This window comes from Onychomys torridus, chromosome 3 (assembly GCF_903995425.1).
Source record: "Onychomys torridus chromosome 3, mOncTor1.1, whole genome shotgun sequence".
Taxonomy (NCBI): domain Eukaryota; kingdom Metazoa; phylum Chordata; class Mammalia; order Rodentia; family Cricetidae; genus Onychomys; species Onychomys torridus.
In genome coordinates this window covers 47,220,427-47,238,847 of record NC_050445.1, presented here as the reverse complement: position 1 = coordinate 47,238,847, position 18,421 = coordinate 47,220,427, and the positions used below count along the sequence as shown (strand labels likewise).

The window sequence follows — 18,421 nt, the reverse complement described above, 5'->3', positions numbered from 1 at the left end:
GGCCAACCCACTAAATTAACAAACACAAGACAATGAATATGTTTTTAGTGTTGCAATCAAGTTTTTTCCATCCTTGTTTATCTTCCTTGTGCCAAAAACTGATGAAAGAGAATGTGTCCAAATAGTCTTACTTAAAACAGAGATTGATTTTGAGTCAGTGGTATTACATGGAATAAGGAATCTAGTGTATGTTCTTTTTCTAATCAAACCTCTCTTCTGATATTTTGTCATTTACTTCCTTCTAACTGACAATGTCTCTATAGATAATATATTGCTAAATATATGCCTCAATCCAAATTTCAATTCTGAATAAATGTAATCTAAGGAATTCTTTTCAACTAGTTGTTAACAAAAACAGGTGTGGTTTCTAAAAATATTCACATGCATTAGCTTTTGATCCACCCAATAATCCTGTATGGAAAGTAGAAAACTAACTATTATAACTGTTTTAAGACTTTTTAAAATGTAAGTCAGTTTTAAAGCATACATTCATGGTAACACACACAGCAAATGGATTGGTGAAACTGAGAACAAAGTTTCCTGGATTTAAACCTTACTCTTCCTCAAATCTGCCTCTTCTGTGTTCTACTAAAATTATCTCTTAGTGTAGTTCTCATCAAAGTAAAAATTCAAGTTCAAAACAGCTATCCTATAACATTTCCCCTATCCACATGTAACAAGACAAGTTCAAGGAGAAGAGCAAACACACTTGTAACCTCAGCAGTATCTACAGTTCTAGAACTTTGTAGCCAAGAAATAATGGGCTGTTGGAGAAGCTGAGAGAGGTGGATTTCTTGTTTTTATGATGAAGCGTCTTTGCTGAGACCACTAACAACGTCTTTTAGGGACAGAGGTTAGCACCGTGCTGGAAAAGCCATATTCTCATAAATACCCTTTCAAAGCACAGTCATGGTGTTGGAGTTTGAGATATTTTTAACGAAAGCTACAAACTACTTTAGTTCTGAATAACTTTTCATTTGCCTCATTTTCTCCACAGCTATGCCCAAGTCGAAGAGGGCTTTGTTCCCATGGTGTAGTGTTTATCATGTCCCCTAAAGAAAGAATATAAAGAGGAAATAACAGAAAAAACCAAGAATTTTAATAGAACAATTTAGAACCATAACCCTTTAAGTCACAGGAGGGACAACAGCAGTACCACTGGGATCTTCAGGGGACAGGAAGGAGGACAGGAAGGAACCCTGATGTGCACAAGGCCAGTGTGAAGAATGAGACCTCCGGCACTCCACCTCATGGAAAAGCTCTTTGAGGAAGCATCTCCCATTCTTCCACCATCAACCCCATGTTCTGAACCAACAAAAGCTGCAGGGGAGGTAAATCTCTCCACTTTACATTTCACATTGATCCTGTTTTTCTGCAAGGAACTGACTCTTAGCAAAGTTTCAAAAGCACGGAAAAAGTAAAAATGTTTCCCTCTCTTTCTCAAATTCCTGCTCACTCATTTAAAAAAAAAAAAAAAGCTTAGATTGTGCTCTACAGCTCACTTCATAGTTCACAGCAGGTGCAGAGAAGCCCAGTGTGTAAGATAAACAGAGAAGACATGATATTGTGCCATTATTTTAGACGTCTGTGTATTGGCCACGTTCATGAGAATTTGAACAGAATGAAGTCATGTGTATATGCCACTTAAACTACAGAGTGTGTTGTTCACATCCTAATCATCCAAAAAACTACAGTGATTAATGAAAACAATTTTGACTGTGGGACAAAGGCATTTGTATACAGCAAGTTGTCCAATTCCAATACCCTAAATGAAAGCTCTGGGGAGCAGCATGTTTTAAGACAACACTGTTGCAAGAATCCATGCTTTTGTGGGCTGTTTAAGATGGATCAATGAATTCTTAGTTCCAAGATCACAGTCAGTATTCAATAAATGTTTGTTGAACATCCAGTATACCAAAGGAGAAAAGCTAAATGTTGTCTATCTACAAATAGCAATACATTCTCAAATTTGACTGGAGTTATAAATCACAGGATTTTGGAAGCATCTTTCAGAACTGAGGAATTTCTCTATTTTCATAATAATAGTTATTCAAAACATTTTAGTGAATTATACAGGATATTATGAGATAGCATTTTAAAAACTAAAAATTTGTTTCTTCTTATATAATATGAAAGATCAAAGCTTCAGAAAGTGCTAAGAAATTTACTTCAAATACAGGAAGAAGAGGAGGGAGGATGCACAATGGATAACCACTGGGAAAGGGAAAATTCATTTTCTCCAATGGAATGTCACTGGATAAATCAATCACATTCTAGGGCAGGGCTTATACGGAGGAGTAGTTGGCCAACACAAAATGGATTCTATGTTTTTGTTTATTTACTTAATCTTTCAATTTTTAAAAATATTTATTTATTTATTTTATTATGTATACAGCATGTATAACTACAGGCCAGCAGAGGGCACCAGTTCTCATTACAGATGGTTGTGAGCCACCATGTGGTTGCTGGGAATTGAACTCAGGACCTCTGGAAGAGTAGTCAGTGCTCTTAACCTCCGAGCCATCTCTCCAGCCCTAATCTTTCAATTTTTAAAATTATAATTCAATTAGAACATTTCTCCCTCTGAGTCCTCCCTATGTCCCTCCCTCCTCTCTTTTAAATTCATGGCCCCTTTTTTTTTCACTAAATGTTATTGCATGCATACATATATATTTGTTTTTTGAAATAGGCTTTCTCTGTGTAGCCCTGGCTGTCTTCTACTATAGACCAGACTGAATTCAAACTGAGAGAGCTGCCTGTCTCTACCTCCTGAGTGCTGGATTAAAGGCATGGACCACCACAGCTTGCTTGTGTTCTTAAATATAACCTACTTTGTCCATGTCCATATAATATTACTTATATATGTTCTCAGGGCTGACTGGCATTGGTTGATCAATTGGTTTTCTGTGTGCTTTTCATTTTGTTTTACTATCTTTTGTCTTATTGGTTTTCTTTTTATTAGTTTGTTTTGATTTTTGTTGGCTTTGGGGAATTTGTTTGGTTTAGAGAGAGTGAGAACATGAATTTGGGTGGGTAGGGAAGCAGGGAGGATCCACGAGAAGTTACAGGAAGAGAAAAAATATTATCAACATATTGCATAAAAAATTTTAAATAAAAAGTTTTAAAGCCTTTAACAACAAATAAATAAGAAGTAAGAAATGACTATTAAGCTAAAAACAATTGGAAATACAGTTTCCACTTGATAAATAGATTTTATTTAGCAAGAAAAATATTTTAATTCTAAAAATTATCTTCATTAAATTATTTTAAGTCTTTAAAAATGTAGGGAAATAATCACCTTGAATTATAAGAGACATCATGTAAAAGTTAGGTGTCTTCAATTAACTCAATGGCTGGTATTTATCAAGCACCAGCTCTGTACTCTGCTAACACTTTGAATTACTTCATCTTTAAAAACACCTCATTTACAGATAAGGAAACTGGAATATGGAGAAACTAATAACTTCCCCAACAACCTGAAGATGCTAAAGGAAACAGAATCAGAGTTTAAAACAAATGTTATATAGAGGTTAAAAAAAAATCACATCTTATCAATTTCTTCCCCCTGAATCTACTAAAATAATTCATGTCACTATGGTAGAAAAAAACCTTACTATGAATTTCCATTGTCAGTTTATACAATAGATTATTGTATTAAAAAAATAACTTCTAAAATATACATCACACAAATTAGGATCTAAGAAATACTACTGCACATATTTTACAATAAAAATAATTTTGAAGATTCTATAAAATACTAGAATAATACAGTTGTTTAGAGATGTGTCTCATCCTGAAGATAATTTTCTTGTTTTAGTTCTCAGGAGGTCAAAGTGTTATATTTCTGGGGCATAATTATTATTTGTACTACTGCTCCTTCAGAATGTAATACCATTTCTTAAACAAAATGACCCTAAAAATTTAAATAAAATTTATGTCATAAAAGTAATGCTTAACACTAGCCCACATATTATCTTGCATAGTTGTATATGAGACTCAAGATGAACATTGTTAGCAGACTATCAGACCACACCTCAAAGCCTCAGGGGTCTTTCAAGTGTCTGTCTGGTGATAATGGAGTCACAAATTGTGTCTAAGATTTTTAGTCAAGGAAGTTAGAATTAGTGGTAGCACCTTTATCCATTTCTGAAAATGTTTTGAATATAGTCCAACATTTAAACCGTTGGAGGGTAAAAAGGAGAGAAATGTGATCTCCTGTAAGAGATCTGTAATAACTCCTATCAACTGTGACCCTGTCCCCTCAGCAGCTCTCCTTTTCATTAGCTCCATTCTTTTCTCTCGTTTGCTTGTGATCCTACCAGTAAAAACAGTCCCTTTGTTGAGAGGAGAGATCTCCTTTTTTCTAATAGTGAAAATGGCTAAAAGCCACAAAAAAATATATTAAATAAAAGTACTATGAAAACAATGGAAGCTCCTGACCATAGTAATACATCCTGGCAAATAAAGAAAATATTATGAAGAAGTAATTTCGAGGCCTCACTTTGTTGAATTTTATCACACAATGAATTTTATTGCATGACGTCCAACTGTCATGAGGCATCTCTAGAGTTCCCATAAAGAACTGGAGTAGGTCCAGCACCTCCAGGGAACAGTCTTTGCACGTGCTCCCTAGATTCCTACACTGTTCCATGGTCAAGTTCCTTCACACATATTTCACCTGAGTTTTCTAACTACCTCATGGAGAAGTCACCATTACTGTATCTTTTTCTAAAGTGACATTAATATTGAGGATTAAGACATTGTTCCTTTGGTCTCAGGTCTAGGAGAGGAAGATGCTTTCCAAAGGACTGCACTGCAGAGAATATATTTCTACATTTATAAAACAAAACAAACAAACAAAAAGAAAAAAAACAGAACAAGTGGTTCCCATGGTCTAGACACAGGAAATTCAAAAAGTAGCCTGTTTATGTTCCAGGATCAAAAACAAATGAAAGACATACATTATCCACAGAGCTCAAGGCAGGAGACCCAGTGTCAAAGACAGAGGGGAAACAGGAAGCATGGTAAACTTCCATGTGCATGGTGCCATGGAGGTGGGATTCTACTGAAAACTTCAGCCTTTCCTGGGGTTGGAGCAATGCTAGAGATTGAACCCAGGGCTTCATGTAGACAAGGTAGGCTGGAGCACTAGCTACAGCCACATTCCCCTTTGGCTTCATTTCTAATGTCTTCTCTCCAGATCTGCTCTATTATTGATGTGCGATCTAGTCCCTAGAATTCATCTGCATCCCAGAAGCGAAATGACACTGCCTCTAGGGGACTGAGGGCAAGGAAAGGAAGGAGAGCCTGTCTAGGACTGGTTGTGAGTTTATGGTGGAATATGGGGGCTGAAGAAAGAATGAAAATAATTTGAATCTGGAAGAGCCTAGCTGTTAATCCCAAAGATGTGAGGAAAAAGACCACTGACCTAAATCATCATGGCCAAATTAATTAAAACAAGCAATTAATTAAATCAAGCTTTGGATCTGCAGGCTATGTCTCTTCACCTTCACGTGCTCCACCAGATCATACATGGGGTAGATGTTGGGGTGGGCCAACTCATAACCCTGGTTCTGTGCCTGGATACTTGCAGGGTGAATCAGCCCACCAGCTCTCCCCCAACCTCACCATCAGTGTGAGCTTTCCTGCATTGCTCTGACTAGTTAACCCCATGCAGCAATAATCAAGGGGTTGGGGGGACTGGTTCTCCTGCTTTCATGTCCTCAGGATCGACTCTTCTACACCTACATGATCAGGGCCAGCTCCATTGTAGTGCCCAGGCGAGATACAGGGCCTGCTCTTCTGAGTGCTGGATCTGGTGAGGGGCAGAGACAGCTCTCCAACTCTTAGGACCTCAGGGTCAGTTCTCTCACCGCCACAGGCCGTGAGGGGTGAGAGGAGAGCATCTCTCCCTTGCCCCTGCCATTGTATGGCAGATGAGGGGCAGGGCCAGATCCACCCCACTCACATTCTTGGAGGCTGGCTCACCTGCGCCCCCACCAATAGGGCCAACTCTTCTGTGCTGCCCTGATAAGGTGCAGGGCCCACTTTCCTGAGGGCTGCAGCTGGTAAAGGGGAGGGTATGCTCCTCACCTGCCCCAGGTGGCAGAAGGGAGGGAGGAGGGTATCTTTCCCTCACCTTCATCATCACACCACAGACGAGGGTGGTGTGGTGGTACCAGCTATTCCACGCTCACAGCTCACCTGTGTCCCTGTTTACAGGGTCAGCTGTACTGTGCTTTCCAGGTGAGGCACAGGACCTATTCTCCTGAGTGCTGTAGCTGATAAGGAGAAGGACCAGTTCTTCCTAGTGTTTCAGTGAGGGGCAGGGCCAACTCTGTACAACCCTCTCCTTCCTACATGTTTCCTTTGATGGAATCAGGAGCCATAGACATTATTAACACAGACCCTAGTTGCAACAGGGCCATGAACCCAGACATAGGCCCTAGGAGCAGCCCAGGCCCAGACATCACCATGGTCCTGGGTGGCAGTCAAGCCACCCACCTAATCACATTCACCACCACTTTCGCCTCTTCAGATATACCTCTGTCCACAGGACGTGAACTATTCCCTCCCCACCTCCCAGTCTCTCCACGTCTCTCCGTGTCTCTCCGTCTCTCCCCCCCCCCCTCTCTGCAGCAAAGTGCTGAGTAGGCCTGTGTTTTCTGCTAGTGGTGGGCGTGAGTGTGAGGTTCCTCATCCTGTTCAGTCTGTGATGGCCCTGAGCAGAGCCTTGCTTTGCCTGAGATTCTCTCTCGTATTCTGTTGGTGATGCTTGTGTCTGCAGGTCCTGTTAACTTACCTGGATTTTCCATTTACAGAAATCCCTCCATTTGCCTTTCTTTATTGCTTCTATTTCCATTTTCAGGTCTTGAACAGTTTTCTTCATTTCCTTCAGGTATCTGCCCCCTGCCACCCAACCCTGGCTTTCTTGACATTCTTTTATTACTACTACTACTACTACTACTACTACTACTACTACTACTATTATTATTATTATTATTATATTTGTGTTTTAATTTTACACATCAGCCATGGGTTCCCCTGTCCTCTCTCCTCCCGCCCCCACCCCCACCTTCCCCCCAGCCCCTCCCCTCCATTCCCATCTCCTCTAGGGCCAAGACTCCCCTGGGGATTCATTTAAAGCTGGTGGATTCAGTACAGGCAGGTCCAGTCCTCTCCTTCCAGGCTGAGCAAAGCGTCCCTGTGTAAGCCCCAGGTTCCAAACAGTCAGCTCATGCACTAAGGACAGGTCCCGGTCCCACAGCCTGGATGCCTCCCAAGCATCCACAGCCTTTGGTTCATAATCCATGTGTTTCCATTTGTTTGGCTATTTGTCCCTGTGCTTTTCCAATCTTGGTCTCAACAATTCATACTCTTACAGTCCCTCCTCTTTCTCGACAATTGGACACCTGGAGCTCCACCTGGGGCCTGGCCAAGGATCTCTGCATCCACTTCCATCAGTTATTGGATGAGAGTTCCAGCATGACCGTTAGGATGTTGGGCCATCTGATCACCAGACTAGGTCAGATCAGGCTTTCTCTCCAACATTGCCAGCAGTCTACAGAGGATATATCATTGTGGATTTCTGGGGACCTCTCCAGCACTCTGCCTATTCCCGTTCTCATGTCATCATTTATCATGGTCTGTTATTCCTTGTTCTCCCTTTCTGTTCTTGATCCAGCTGGGATCTCCTGCTCCCCTAAGCTTTCTTTAAGAAATGTATTGATTTCCTCCTTTTTGATTGTCTTTTCCTCAGCTTCTTTAAGGGATTTTTTTAAAAATTCATTTCCTCTTTAAAGAACTCTACCATCATCATAAAGCTGGGTTTAAGGTTGTTTTCTTGTGCTTCAGGGGTGTTGGGATATTCAAGGCTTCCTGTAGTGAGATACTAGCCTCTGGTGGTGACATATTGCCCTGGCTGTTGTTGATTATATTCTTACACTGACATTTAGGCATCTGGATTTGGAGTGATTATATCTCTAGTGCTGATTTCTGGGTTTGTCTTTGTAGAATGGGTGTTTACTTCCTTGGTTTCTGTTTTCTCTGTGCTCTTCTGGCTGCAATGGTCTGTGGTTGGGTAGAGGGTCTCTGCCTGAGTTGGGAGGTGAACTTCTGATGGTCTGGATAGCCTCTGGTCCAGCAGAGGGTCACTGCCCAATTTGGGGCCTGGAATTCTGGTCTTTGATCTGGCTGGGGGGTGTTCTGGGGTTTGGGATGCTGGGCTGGCTTCTGGTGAGATAGGAGGCTTCTACCAGAGATGTGGTGGCTGAGATAAGACAAGGTTTTTATAGCTCATGGGTAGGGAGTTTCCAAATGAGGGAAAATTGGCAGGGCTTCCAGAGCAGAACATAAGCATAACAAGTCAGTCATAACAACCTCCTGAACCAAAGACCTGCCTGCAAGGGAGTCAACAAGGTAGTCATATTAATCTTTTGAAACAAAGGTAAAGTTGCAAGGTTATAATAACTTTTTAAAACAAAGACATGGTTTTCATTTCCTGGAACAGGAAGTATAGAACCATTTGTAGTAAAGATTATAGGTGAGGCATAGCCCAATCTTTGAGAAACAGAGTTTTAATTATAAACAGGAATGAATCTAGCTTATCTTTTAAGCCTATGATGGAAGCAAGCTTCACCTTCAAGTTCCCTCACCCAACCATGGTAATAAATTTAGGCCAAACTGAGAAAATATGTGAATTGGGCCAAGAAGCATGGATGAAACACAGTATTTTTCCTAGATATTAGTGTTCAAATTAGGGCTCAGTATAAAAAAAGATTCTGTTAGCTTAGGGTCAGAGTAAAATACATCCATATCCTTATTGCAGGACATCACAAAATATTGAATGTTAGATTTTTGAGGCAGCTTAAAGAGACAGGTAGGAAAAGAGAAATACCTAACCTTTGACAAATGGAACCATGTTTATTGGTGCCCATAGGGAGGGTGCATACTCTCACCTGTGCAGGTGGTTGAGACTGCCTGTAGGAAAAGATAGCTTTGACCCTTTATAGGACCAGAAATAACTGTAGTATGTTACTTACATTCCCTCCCATAGTCCCTCTCTTCCAGAGTTGCCTGCCCAAGGTGAGACAAGCTGTCTCAGCAGGTAACTGAGCAAGAATGAGCAAGATAATCTGTAATCTCGAAAAACACTATTTAACAGGGAAGGCACTCTATCACTCGAAGGGATAATAATGAAATGCAGTGGAGAACAGGTAAGTTAGAAGAAGCAGGAGTCCAAAGATGTGCTGTGTTCCCAGTGGCCATCAGACACAGTGGTAGCAGACCTAGACACACACACAGGGGTAGACAATCAACAGCAATTAATGATATGGAAGCAGTCTGCTTAACAACCCTAAAGTCTTTACATTTGGTAAAGATTATTCAGACATTTGAAGAGACTAGGCATAGTGTTCAGCAAGCAATGTGTTAAGAGAAGATGCATCATCAAAGGGACACCAGTGAAAATCACCTGGGTGTCAATGATGCAGTCCCCACAGAGAAAGTCCCACATCTCTCCACAGTGCTACTGTGACATGTGCAGCCTGAAGAACTGATCTGGGAAAAGGTTTTCTTAGATGAGCCCTTGAGAAGATCTAATTCCTCCCCAAGAAAAAGTGAAGTGGCATTTGCTTTGATAGTTTGAGTTGTACCTGATTCCTGTCTTCCTCTTTCTGTGATCTCAAATTCTCTCCAGAATGGCCCCCTAGAACCCAGAAATGAATCCGAGAATAGGCATTTCAAATCCTGAGGGAATGTTGTTATCTATAATCTTGCTAGTCACCAGATGTAACATTAATTAAAACCTTGTTATTCTTTTGCACTTGGGAATAATTGGTACTCATAAGCATTATAGTGTATGTCTATGGACTAGACCACAGCCACATTTTGATGGTTGTGGTGTAATTGCTGCTCCATTAATTCATCAAGCATATGGACCTTTACAGGGTTCCATGTGATGGTGTTGTTTCACGTCACTCTCACTGAGGAATGAAACAGCAGAGTTCTAGCAAATGAGCTTTTAAAACAAATATTTAAGAGAAACTAACATGGAAATGAATATTTATCGTTCTTTAAAAAGAGAATGAGCTTATGAAGAGCAATTATAGGCTTACTGTTACAGCAGCCATTCTGTTAGATAGTATGAACCACTGTCAGTTCAGCAATACAAGCCCTATTTTTACAACGAGGAACTGAACTCAAGAAATGTTAGCTAGCTCATGTGCCCAGTAGTTCACAGCTGAGTTCCAAAGCAAAGGTTATGACCCAGATTTACCTGATGCCACACTATTTCTGCAACACTGCACTGTGTGCAATATACACCCTAGGCCTTGAGTCAATGAGTCTATTTATGTTAATTGTATAAATCTCGGGTCCAGTAATAACTCTTACTCATTCACACTTTCGCCAAATTTCCTTAGTTTCATAGACATCTATCAATCATAAAATGAGAACTGATGATTTCTTTAGTACATTTTACATTTCAGCAGACCTGCTCAAACTGCAACCTCCCCCAACACACTAAAAAAATATATCAAAGTCATGATATTTAGCCTTCTGATATGTAATGCAGGAATATTCAAAACCATACACATCTATCTATCTATCTATCTATCTATCTATCTATCTATCTATCTACCTACCTACCTACCTACCTACCTGCCTACCTACCTACACACACACACACACACACAAAAAAAAAAGCATGAATATGGTGAGTGCTGTTAAGAATTTTACCACTCAGTGTGTAGTCCCACAAGCTAGCAATAGCAACAAAACTATCCCTTGACATGTACCGATTTGAAAGTGCTTAGGTAAAGGAAAATATATGACAGGGTTGAATGTTAACTCCATTAAGGAGTTTTAGTTGCAGAATCTTAAAACAAAGATCTAATGCTCTGTAACTTGACAGAAAAATAATAGATTCTATATCCACAGTTGACTTACCATGCAGTGTCAGTGGATTAGTGTGAAAGAAATTCATCAGCTTTTATTGTAACTGTCAATCACTGAGATCATTCTAGCGTTTCTGTACTTAAACCATCTTCATGGTCTTCCTAGTTCTCTGGTCCTCAAACCTGAATGACAGTCTAATAAATCACAGGAACAATCTAGAAATATCTGGTACCAAAGATCTGGCGTGGAGTTCCAAGTCTGCGTTTGATCTGGAAACCTGAGGTGACTTTCATATATGTCTTCCTAGTGTTTAGAGGAATGCCTCATGTAATCCATACATTTTCCCCTTATTTTTTCAATTACAAAAATTAATCAACAGTTATTTTGTCAGCATCTTCTCAAATTATAGGAAAACAACAATACAACAAATGAAAGAACTCCTTCCACAAAAATGCACTTAGAGATGTGCCCATGAAAGTCTGCTTGTCTTGTCAGCAGTGGGCAGCAGCAGCAGCAATGTGGATGCTATCAGCAGAGACAATGACAAATAGGCAAAAGCAGAAGCTTTCCACCCAGCCTTCCTCATATCTAGGCTGCCAAGGCTGCTGGGAGGTGGCAAGTGCTTATCTCGCTTCAGATGGGTCATTTCTATTAATCTAATCAAGAAAATCCTCACAGGCATGTAAGAGGCAAACCTAGTCTGTCAAACAATTCCTGGCAGATATCCTTAGATATTTCTGTCCTGGATGACTCTAGATCTTGTTTGTTGACAATCAATATTAACTCCCACAGGAGTTATACTGGGAATTTATCCCCAGTTCTTTACCATCATGTTCATGTTTTCAGTGTTTAATTTTTTTCTTTCAATTATGAGCCTACTTTGACTGATAAATGTAGTTCTAACCCCTCATCAAAGATGCTTCTCTTGGCAGGATGAAGACCATCATAGAAAATCAAAACTGGTCAAAATACAGAGACTGATTGTGGGGTGTCCAGCCATAATGCATCCATTATGTAGATAATTTCAGTGCTGACCAGTAGGTATGGATATCCAATAAAGGGGCTCATCCCAAGGAAGACTAATTCTCCTTCTCTTCACAGTTCTTAGTTGCCTATAGTTCTTTGTCTAGAGGTGGGGTCCCATGAAGCTTCCTTCTTTCATATAAGCCTATCTATTGGTATAGTCATTATTTGGGTCTTTTTTAGACAGTCATATTTTGGGGGTATCATGGATGCCATTCCCCTGTCATTTTTAGGAGCTATAATCACACAGTTGACTTCCTGTTCCAATGTGTTCTCCACTTTTTCTGCCTCATGTCGTTCCATGTTCGCTCTTCCTTAGGCGCAGGAGTCATGGTGCTGATGTACCTACTGGAGCTTGGCACCCTAAGGTCAGTTGTTCTCTGTGTTTTGATCAGTTGTGGTTTCAGTGATGATCTGCAGCTGCAGAAAGAGAAGCTTCTTTGATGAGGGTGAGAGTTACATTCAACTGTGGGTGTGCAGACAAATACTTAATGCAGTTAGGAGTTATTCAGATAAGAACTTTTATTGAAAGTATTTTTTTTTTTCACACAGTACATTCTGATCACGGTTTTCGCTCCCTCGTAGGCAGAAGTTTCTCTCCCACTTGCTTGTTTGCAAATACCCAGCAGCTGCTTCCCAAATCATTCACTTGGAGGCTTAATATTACTTATAAATGTTCAGCTAGTTAGTAAAAAGTAATAGTAACACTTAAATTCACCCGTAATTCTTATCTATGTTTAGCCATATGTGGCTTGGTACCTTTCCACAGTGAGGCATTCTCATCTTGCCTCTTCTGGCTGGCAACTCCTGACTCCGCCCTTCCTCTTCCCAGAATTCTCCTAGTCTGGTCGCTCCACCTATACTTCCTGCCTGGCTACTGGAAATCAGCATTTTATTAAGCCAGTTTGAGTGACATCTTTACAGTGTACAAGAGCATCATTATTCCACAGCACTCCTTCATCTCCTATATTCTCCCAACTTGCTCAACTCCATGCCCTCTTTCTCATTTTCTTTCCAAAACAAATAGGACACACACACACACACACACACACACACACACACACACACACACACCATAAAAACATAAAATCAGGAGCCATAATTGATAAGCAAAAGACAAGTAACATAAAAAAAATTATCAAACAAAGAATTATGAGACAGAATGCCTCTCAAAATACCATTGGTAATTAGTTTTGTATTGATCATCTCCTACTAGACATGGGGCTTTCCTTAAGTGTGGTTTGTGTACCCTAATGTGATTCTCTTGAAGAAAATTAAATTTTCCTTTGCTAGTGGTTGTCAATTTGAAATAGATTCTTGGTCAGGGATTGGGGCTCTAGTACACTTCTCTTCCCAGAGCTAGTACTTCACCTGGCTTAGACCTATGCAGGGCATGTGCATGCTACTATAGTCTCTGTTAGTTCCTATGTGGGTTGATCCTGTTGGCTAGAAGACCCTGTTCTCCATCCTCACTAGTTCTTACAATCTTTCAGGCTTTTCTTCCACAAAGTTCCCTGAGCCTAAGTGGAGGGACTTGATGGAGACTTTGGCTTTAGGACTTAGTGTTCTATGGTTTCTCACTCTCTGCACATTGTCCAGTTGTGGGTCTCTGTCTTTGTTACCATGTACTACAGGAGCCAGACACTGAGTATAGCAGAATGTTGTTCAGTCATTTTATTGTCATGTTCCTTCAGCAGAGCAGTAGTATTTGGTTTTCCCCTAGGTCCATGAGCTACCTTGTCTCAGTGTTTTGGCCACTTGAACAGTGTCAAGCATGGGTTCCATCTCATGAAGTGGGCCTTAAATCCAGTTAGAGTGTGGTTGGTTACTTCAACAACTTTTGTGCCATTACTGTATTGATGTATCAAGTGGAGAGGTCACCATTATAGATCAAAGGGTTTGTAGTTGTAGCTGTAGCTGGATTGGTACTTAGATTTCTCCTCTGGTAGCATGTAGAGTACCATGAACACTGGTCAGTAGGGGTAAAAGCTCTAGTTAGGTACCAGCTCAATTTCTCTATGTTCAATGAAAGATGTAGGCGTTGTCTTCAGCATTAGGACCTTACCATCAGTTTGTGAAATTAACCAATATTGATTTGATAATGGCTTTGGTTGTCTGTGTATTTTCATGGGGACCACATTGCCCAGCAACTCAATTATATGTAACCCATTCCTGGAACTTGGTAGTGAGAGAATGTCTAGTTGGGGCTTTGTCTCTCCCATTACATTTTTATTCCATTTATATTTCTTCCATGTATGCTTATATTTTTTTTCTGAGTCAAATTTAATAAGCTTTATTTTCTGCCACAATAGGCTTTCTCCATAAACCCAGATTTGAGAGAATATCCAGGAACATAGACACTTAGAGGTATAAACTCCCTCTCAGAACTGCTTTTGCTCTTTCCCAGAGGCTTAGGTTGTTTTCCTTTTGTTCATTCTTGGACGTTCTTATTCCACTTCTTAGTGTCTTCAGTTACCCATGTATCATTCAATAGTGCGTTATTTAGTTTCCATGATGTTGTGAATAATCTGGAGTTTCTTGCACTTCTGATTTGTAGTTTTATTCCATTGTGATCATATAGGACACATGGAGTTATTTCATTTTTCCTGTTTGCTAATACCCCCTTTATCCTGCAGTGTGTATTCTGTTTTAGAGAATGTTCATGGACTGCTGAGAAGAATATGAATTCTGTAGTGTTGTGTGGACTGTTCTATGTCTGTTATGTCTATTTGATCCATGATGTTACTTAACTCAGATGTTCGCTAATTGATGACACTGTTGTATTAAAAATTTGCCTCTTTTGTTTCACTAGGGTTAATCTGTAACTTCTTCTTCTTCTTCTTCTTCTTATTATTATTATTATTATTATTATTATTACGTGTTTTAATTTTATACATCAGCCATGGGTTCCCCTTTCCTCCCCCCTCCTGCCCCCACCCCCACCTTCCCCCCAGCCCCTCCCCTCCATTCCTATGTTCTCCAGGACCAAGACACGCCTGGGGATTCATTTAAACCTGGTGGATTCAGTACAGGCAGGTCCTGTCCCCTCCTTCCATGCTGAGCATGTGTCCCTGAGTAAGCCCAAGGTTCCAAACAGCCAGCTCATGCACTAAGGACAGTTCCTGGTCCCAAACAGATCAAGCAATTCAATTATCTCACTTATCCAGAGGGCCTGATCCAGCTGGGGGCTCCACAGCTGTTGGTTCATAATTCATGTGCTTCCATTTGTTTGGCTATTTGTCCCTGTGCTTTTTCCAATCTTGGATTCAACAATTCACGCTCTTACAGTCCCTCCTCTTTCTCGACAGTTGGACTCCTGAAGCTCCACCTGGGGCCTGGCTGAGGATCTCTGTATCCACTTCCATCAGTTATTGGACGAGAGTTCCAAGACGACTGCTAGGGTGTTTAGTCATCTGATCACCAGACTAGGTCAGATCAGGCTTTCTCTCCAACATTGCCAGCAGTCTACAGAGGATACATCATTGTGGGTTTCTGGAGACCTCTCCAGCACTCTGCCTATTCCTGTTCTCATGTGGTCTTCATTTATCATGGTCTGTTATTCCTTGTTCTCCCTTTCTGTTCTTGATCCAGCTGGGATCTCCTGCTCCCCTAAGCTCTCTTTCCCTCAAATCTTGCCCTTCATTACTCCCACTGTCGTTCAGGTTGTTCATGTATGTTTATATTTTAAGAAGTATCTTCTGTAGTAGGTTTCCATATGACTTCGCAAATGGCCCTTGGTGTTAGCTGTGCCTCCCTGTAGTCTCTTTCTCGCTTCCTTTTTCCTTCCCTTCTCTGTTGAATACTTCTAGTCCAAGTCCCCCCCCCCCCACTTCTCCATAACTATATATTCTATTTCCCTTACTGAGGAGTTTTTTTCTTCTGCCTAGTCCCTTATTCTATCCCTAACTTCTATGGTTATATGGATTTTTGCATGCCTACTGAAGACTTGAAAGGCTCCACATGTAAGCAAATACATACCATATTTGTCTTTCTGGATCTGGGCTATCTCACACAAGAATTTTTTCTAGTTCCATCCATTTACTTGTAAATCTCATGATTTCATTTTTTAACATTAGAGTATATTTCATTGTGCTAATATACCACATTTTCATTATCCATTCATGTACTAATGAACATCTAGGCTATTTCTACCTATAGTGAATAGAGCAAGTGCCTCTGTAGTAGGATGTATAGTCTTTTGGTTATATGCTCAAGAGTGGTATAGCTGGATGTAGCTGGAGTTTTCTCCAGTCCTGCTCAGCCCCACGGACCCCATAACTGCTTATAAAATAATCACTCAGAAGCTCATATTAATTAAACTGCTTGACCATTAGCTCAGGCTCTGTCTAGCTCTTACACTTAAACTCACTCCATTTCTATTAATCTATACCTTGCCACATGGCTCATGGCTTACCAGTAACTTACATCTTGCAACTCATCATGGCGGCTGGCAGCATCTCCTGAACCAGCCTTCTTCCACCCAGCATTCTCCTCTCCCCTTGTCCTGCCTACACTATCCTTTCTGCCTGGCTACTGGCCAATCAGCGTTTTAAAAAAGATTAAGCTACTTCTCAACAAGTATTTTATTATAGCACTTAGAAAAGAAATACATTCCTACCAAGTTTTTTCAACATGTCAAAAGTGAACATGAATGTGGATTAGTTTTAAACAAAAAATAAAATTATGTTAAAGAGTTATTATCTACTATATGCAAGGAGTTCCGGTAGTGAAAAGATTTAACTCTCCTTCTGAACTTTACACATCTCCAAAAGTATAGCTTTCATCACATTCTTAAATATAGATTAATATAGATTGACTATAGGTGTATATGGAACAGATGCTATGATTCAGAGAAAAAAATGTCAGAAGTTCCAGTCATATTTGAAGGTAGCTATTATCTTATTACAGACATAGATGTACTACAAGCTCATCTAGCAGGGCACTTTGAGCAATGTGGAGACCTCACTTTTCTCTCTAAGCCTGTGATGCAGAGCTGGCATCCTTAATGCAAAATTGAATAAAAAGAAGACTGAGCTTTGATATTGGTGCTAACCATTACTTTCATGTGCTAATGCTATGCCAGTTATTAGGTCAATGTCTTTTCAAAGAAATGAATATTCATTTATACCCAATATTAAATTTTTTAGGTACTATTAAAGTTAATACTTTCTTTTCATCTCCTCAAAAAGAGCTGCAAATAGTTTTGGAAAATATTTTAAAAGTGCAAGGCTTCTCATTAACACAAATTCTTAGCTTGAATTACTAGTTCATAAAAGCTATCTAGTTGGCAATGTCATCTGCTTCTCCTCAAGAAGGAGAAAAAGAACCTCCAGCACTTTACTAAGTAGTTTATTACTATTTATTTACATAATTTACTCAGTTCCGATTGCCAGTGGCTTTTCCCTTTTTCTAAGTCATTAGTCAGGACTACATCTACTCATTTTATGAGTCCCCATCAGCAGCACTTCACGTAGTGCTTTCCACACTCTGGTTACTTAATACCTTTTTGTTAGTTATATAGAAATTATTAATTTGGGAACTGGAATAATATTGTCTATATATTAATATGTCAGAAAATATTACAATTGAAGCATTACAAGACTCCAGGGAGTTAAAGTATTGCCTGGGGTTAACACCCCTTTAATGGCAGAAGGAGATCTCAAACTCAAGATCTCTAACACCTAATGCACTATTCTTTCCCTTGAGTAAAGCTTATGTGGGCTTCTTTGTTTTTATGATACAGAGACTGGAACTCAAGCCCAACCATGTTAGACAAATATTATACTTGACCACTGAGCTGTACCCTCAACACTTTAATCAATGTTTGTTGAAAAAAAGCTTTATTCAAATACAGATTTAAGATTTGCTTCTTGAATTTGACTTCTAAATATCTTGAGTTGGGGAGTCTCAAAATAATCCCTGTTTTCTTATTGACTGTGGCATTTTTTGGAATACATTGTACTCAATTGCTTTGATTTTTTTTCTTTTTCTTTGGCTGTTCTTTCACACAAAAATCAGTTCCTGGCAGTTTAAGTACTTTAAACAATATGATGTCAATAAATTTCATTCCTGGAAGAAAAGGCCTGGATATCTACACTGATGTCAATATTACAGCAGTGGAATCAAATGGATGAGCACTAGAAATAGTCGACATCTGTTCCTATCTAATCTTCTTGGTTCCACACGAAGAATGTTTCATGGCTACAAGGTATTCCCCATATATCAGATTAAGAGTGTTTTAAAGTTTTTTTTTAATTTATGCATGTGTATGTATTTGTATGTATGTATGTATGTATGTGCATATGTGTGCAGGTGCCCAAAGGTCAGAAGAGGGAATCAGATCTCCTGATAATGGAGTTACCAGGGGTTGTGAGATGCCTAATGTGGGTGCTGAGAACTGAACTCCTGTCCTATAGAAGAATTGAAAAGGCACTTAACCATTGAGCCATCACTCCAGCCCCAAGATTAATAGTTAAATTGATATATATATATATATATGTGT

The 18,421-nt window shown here is 39.8% G+C and overlaps 1 pseudogene; it reads left to right on the top strand.

Moving 5' to 3' along the window:
• The first annotated feature begins 1,226 nt into the window (after window positions 1-1,226).
• LOC118580029 overlaps window positions 1,227-18,421 on the top strand; it is a 20,430-nt pseudogene continuing 3,235 nt past the window's right edge.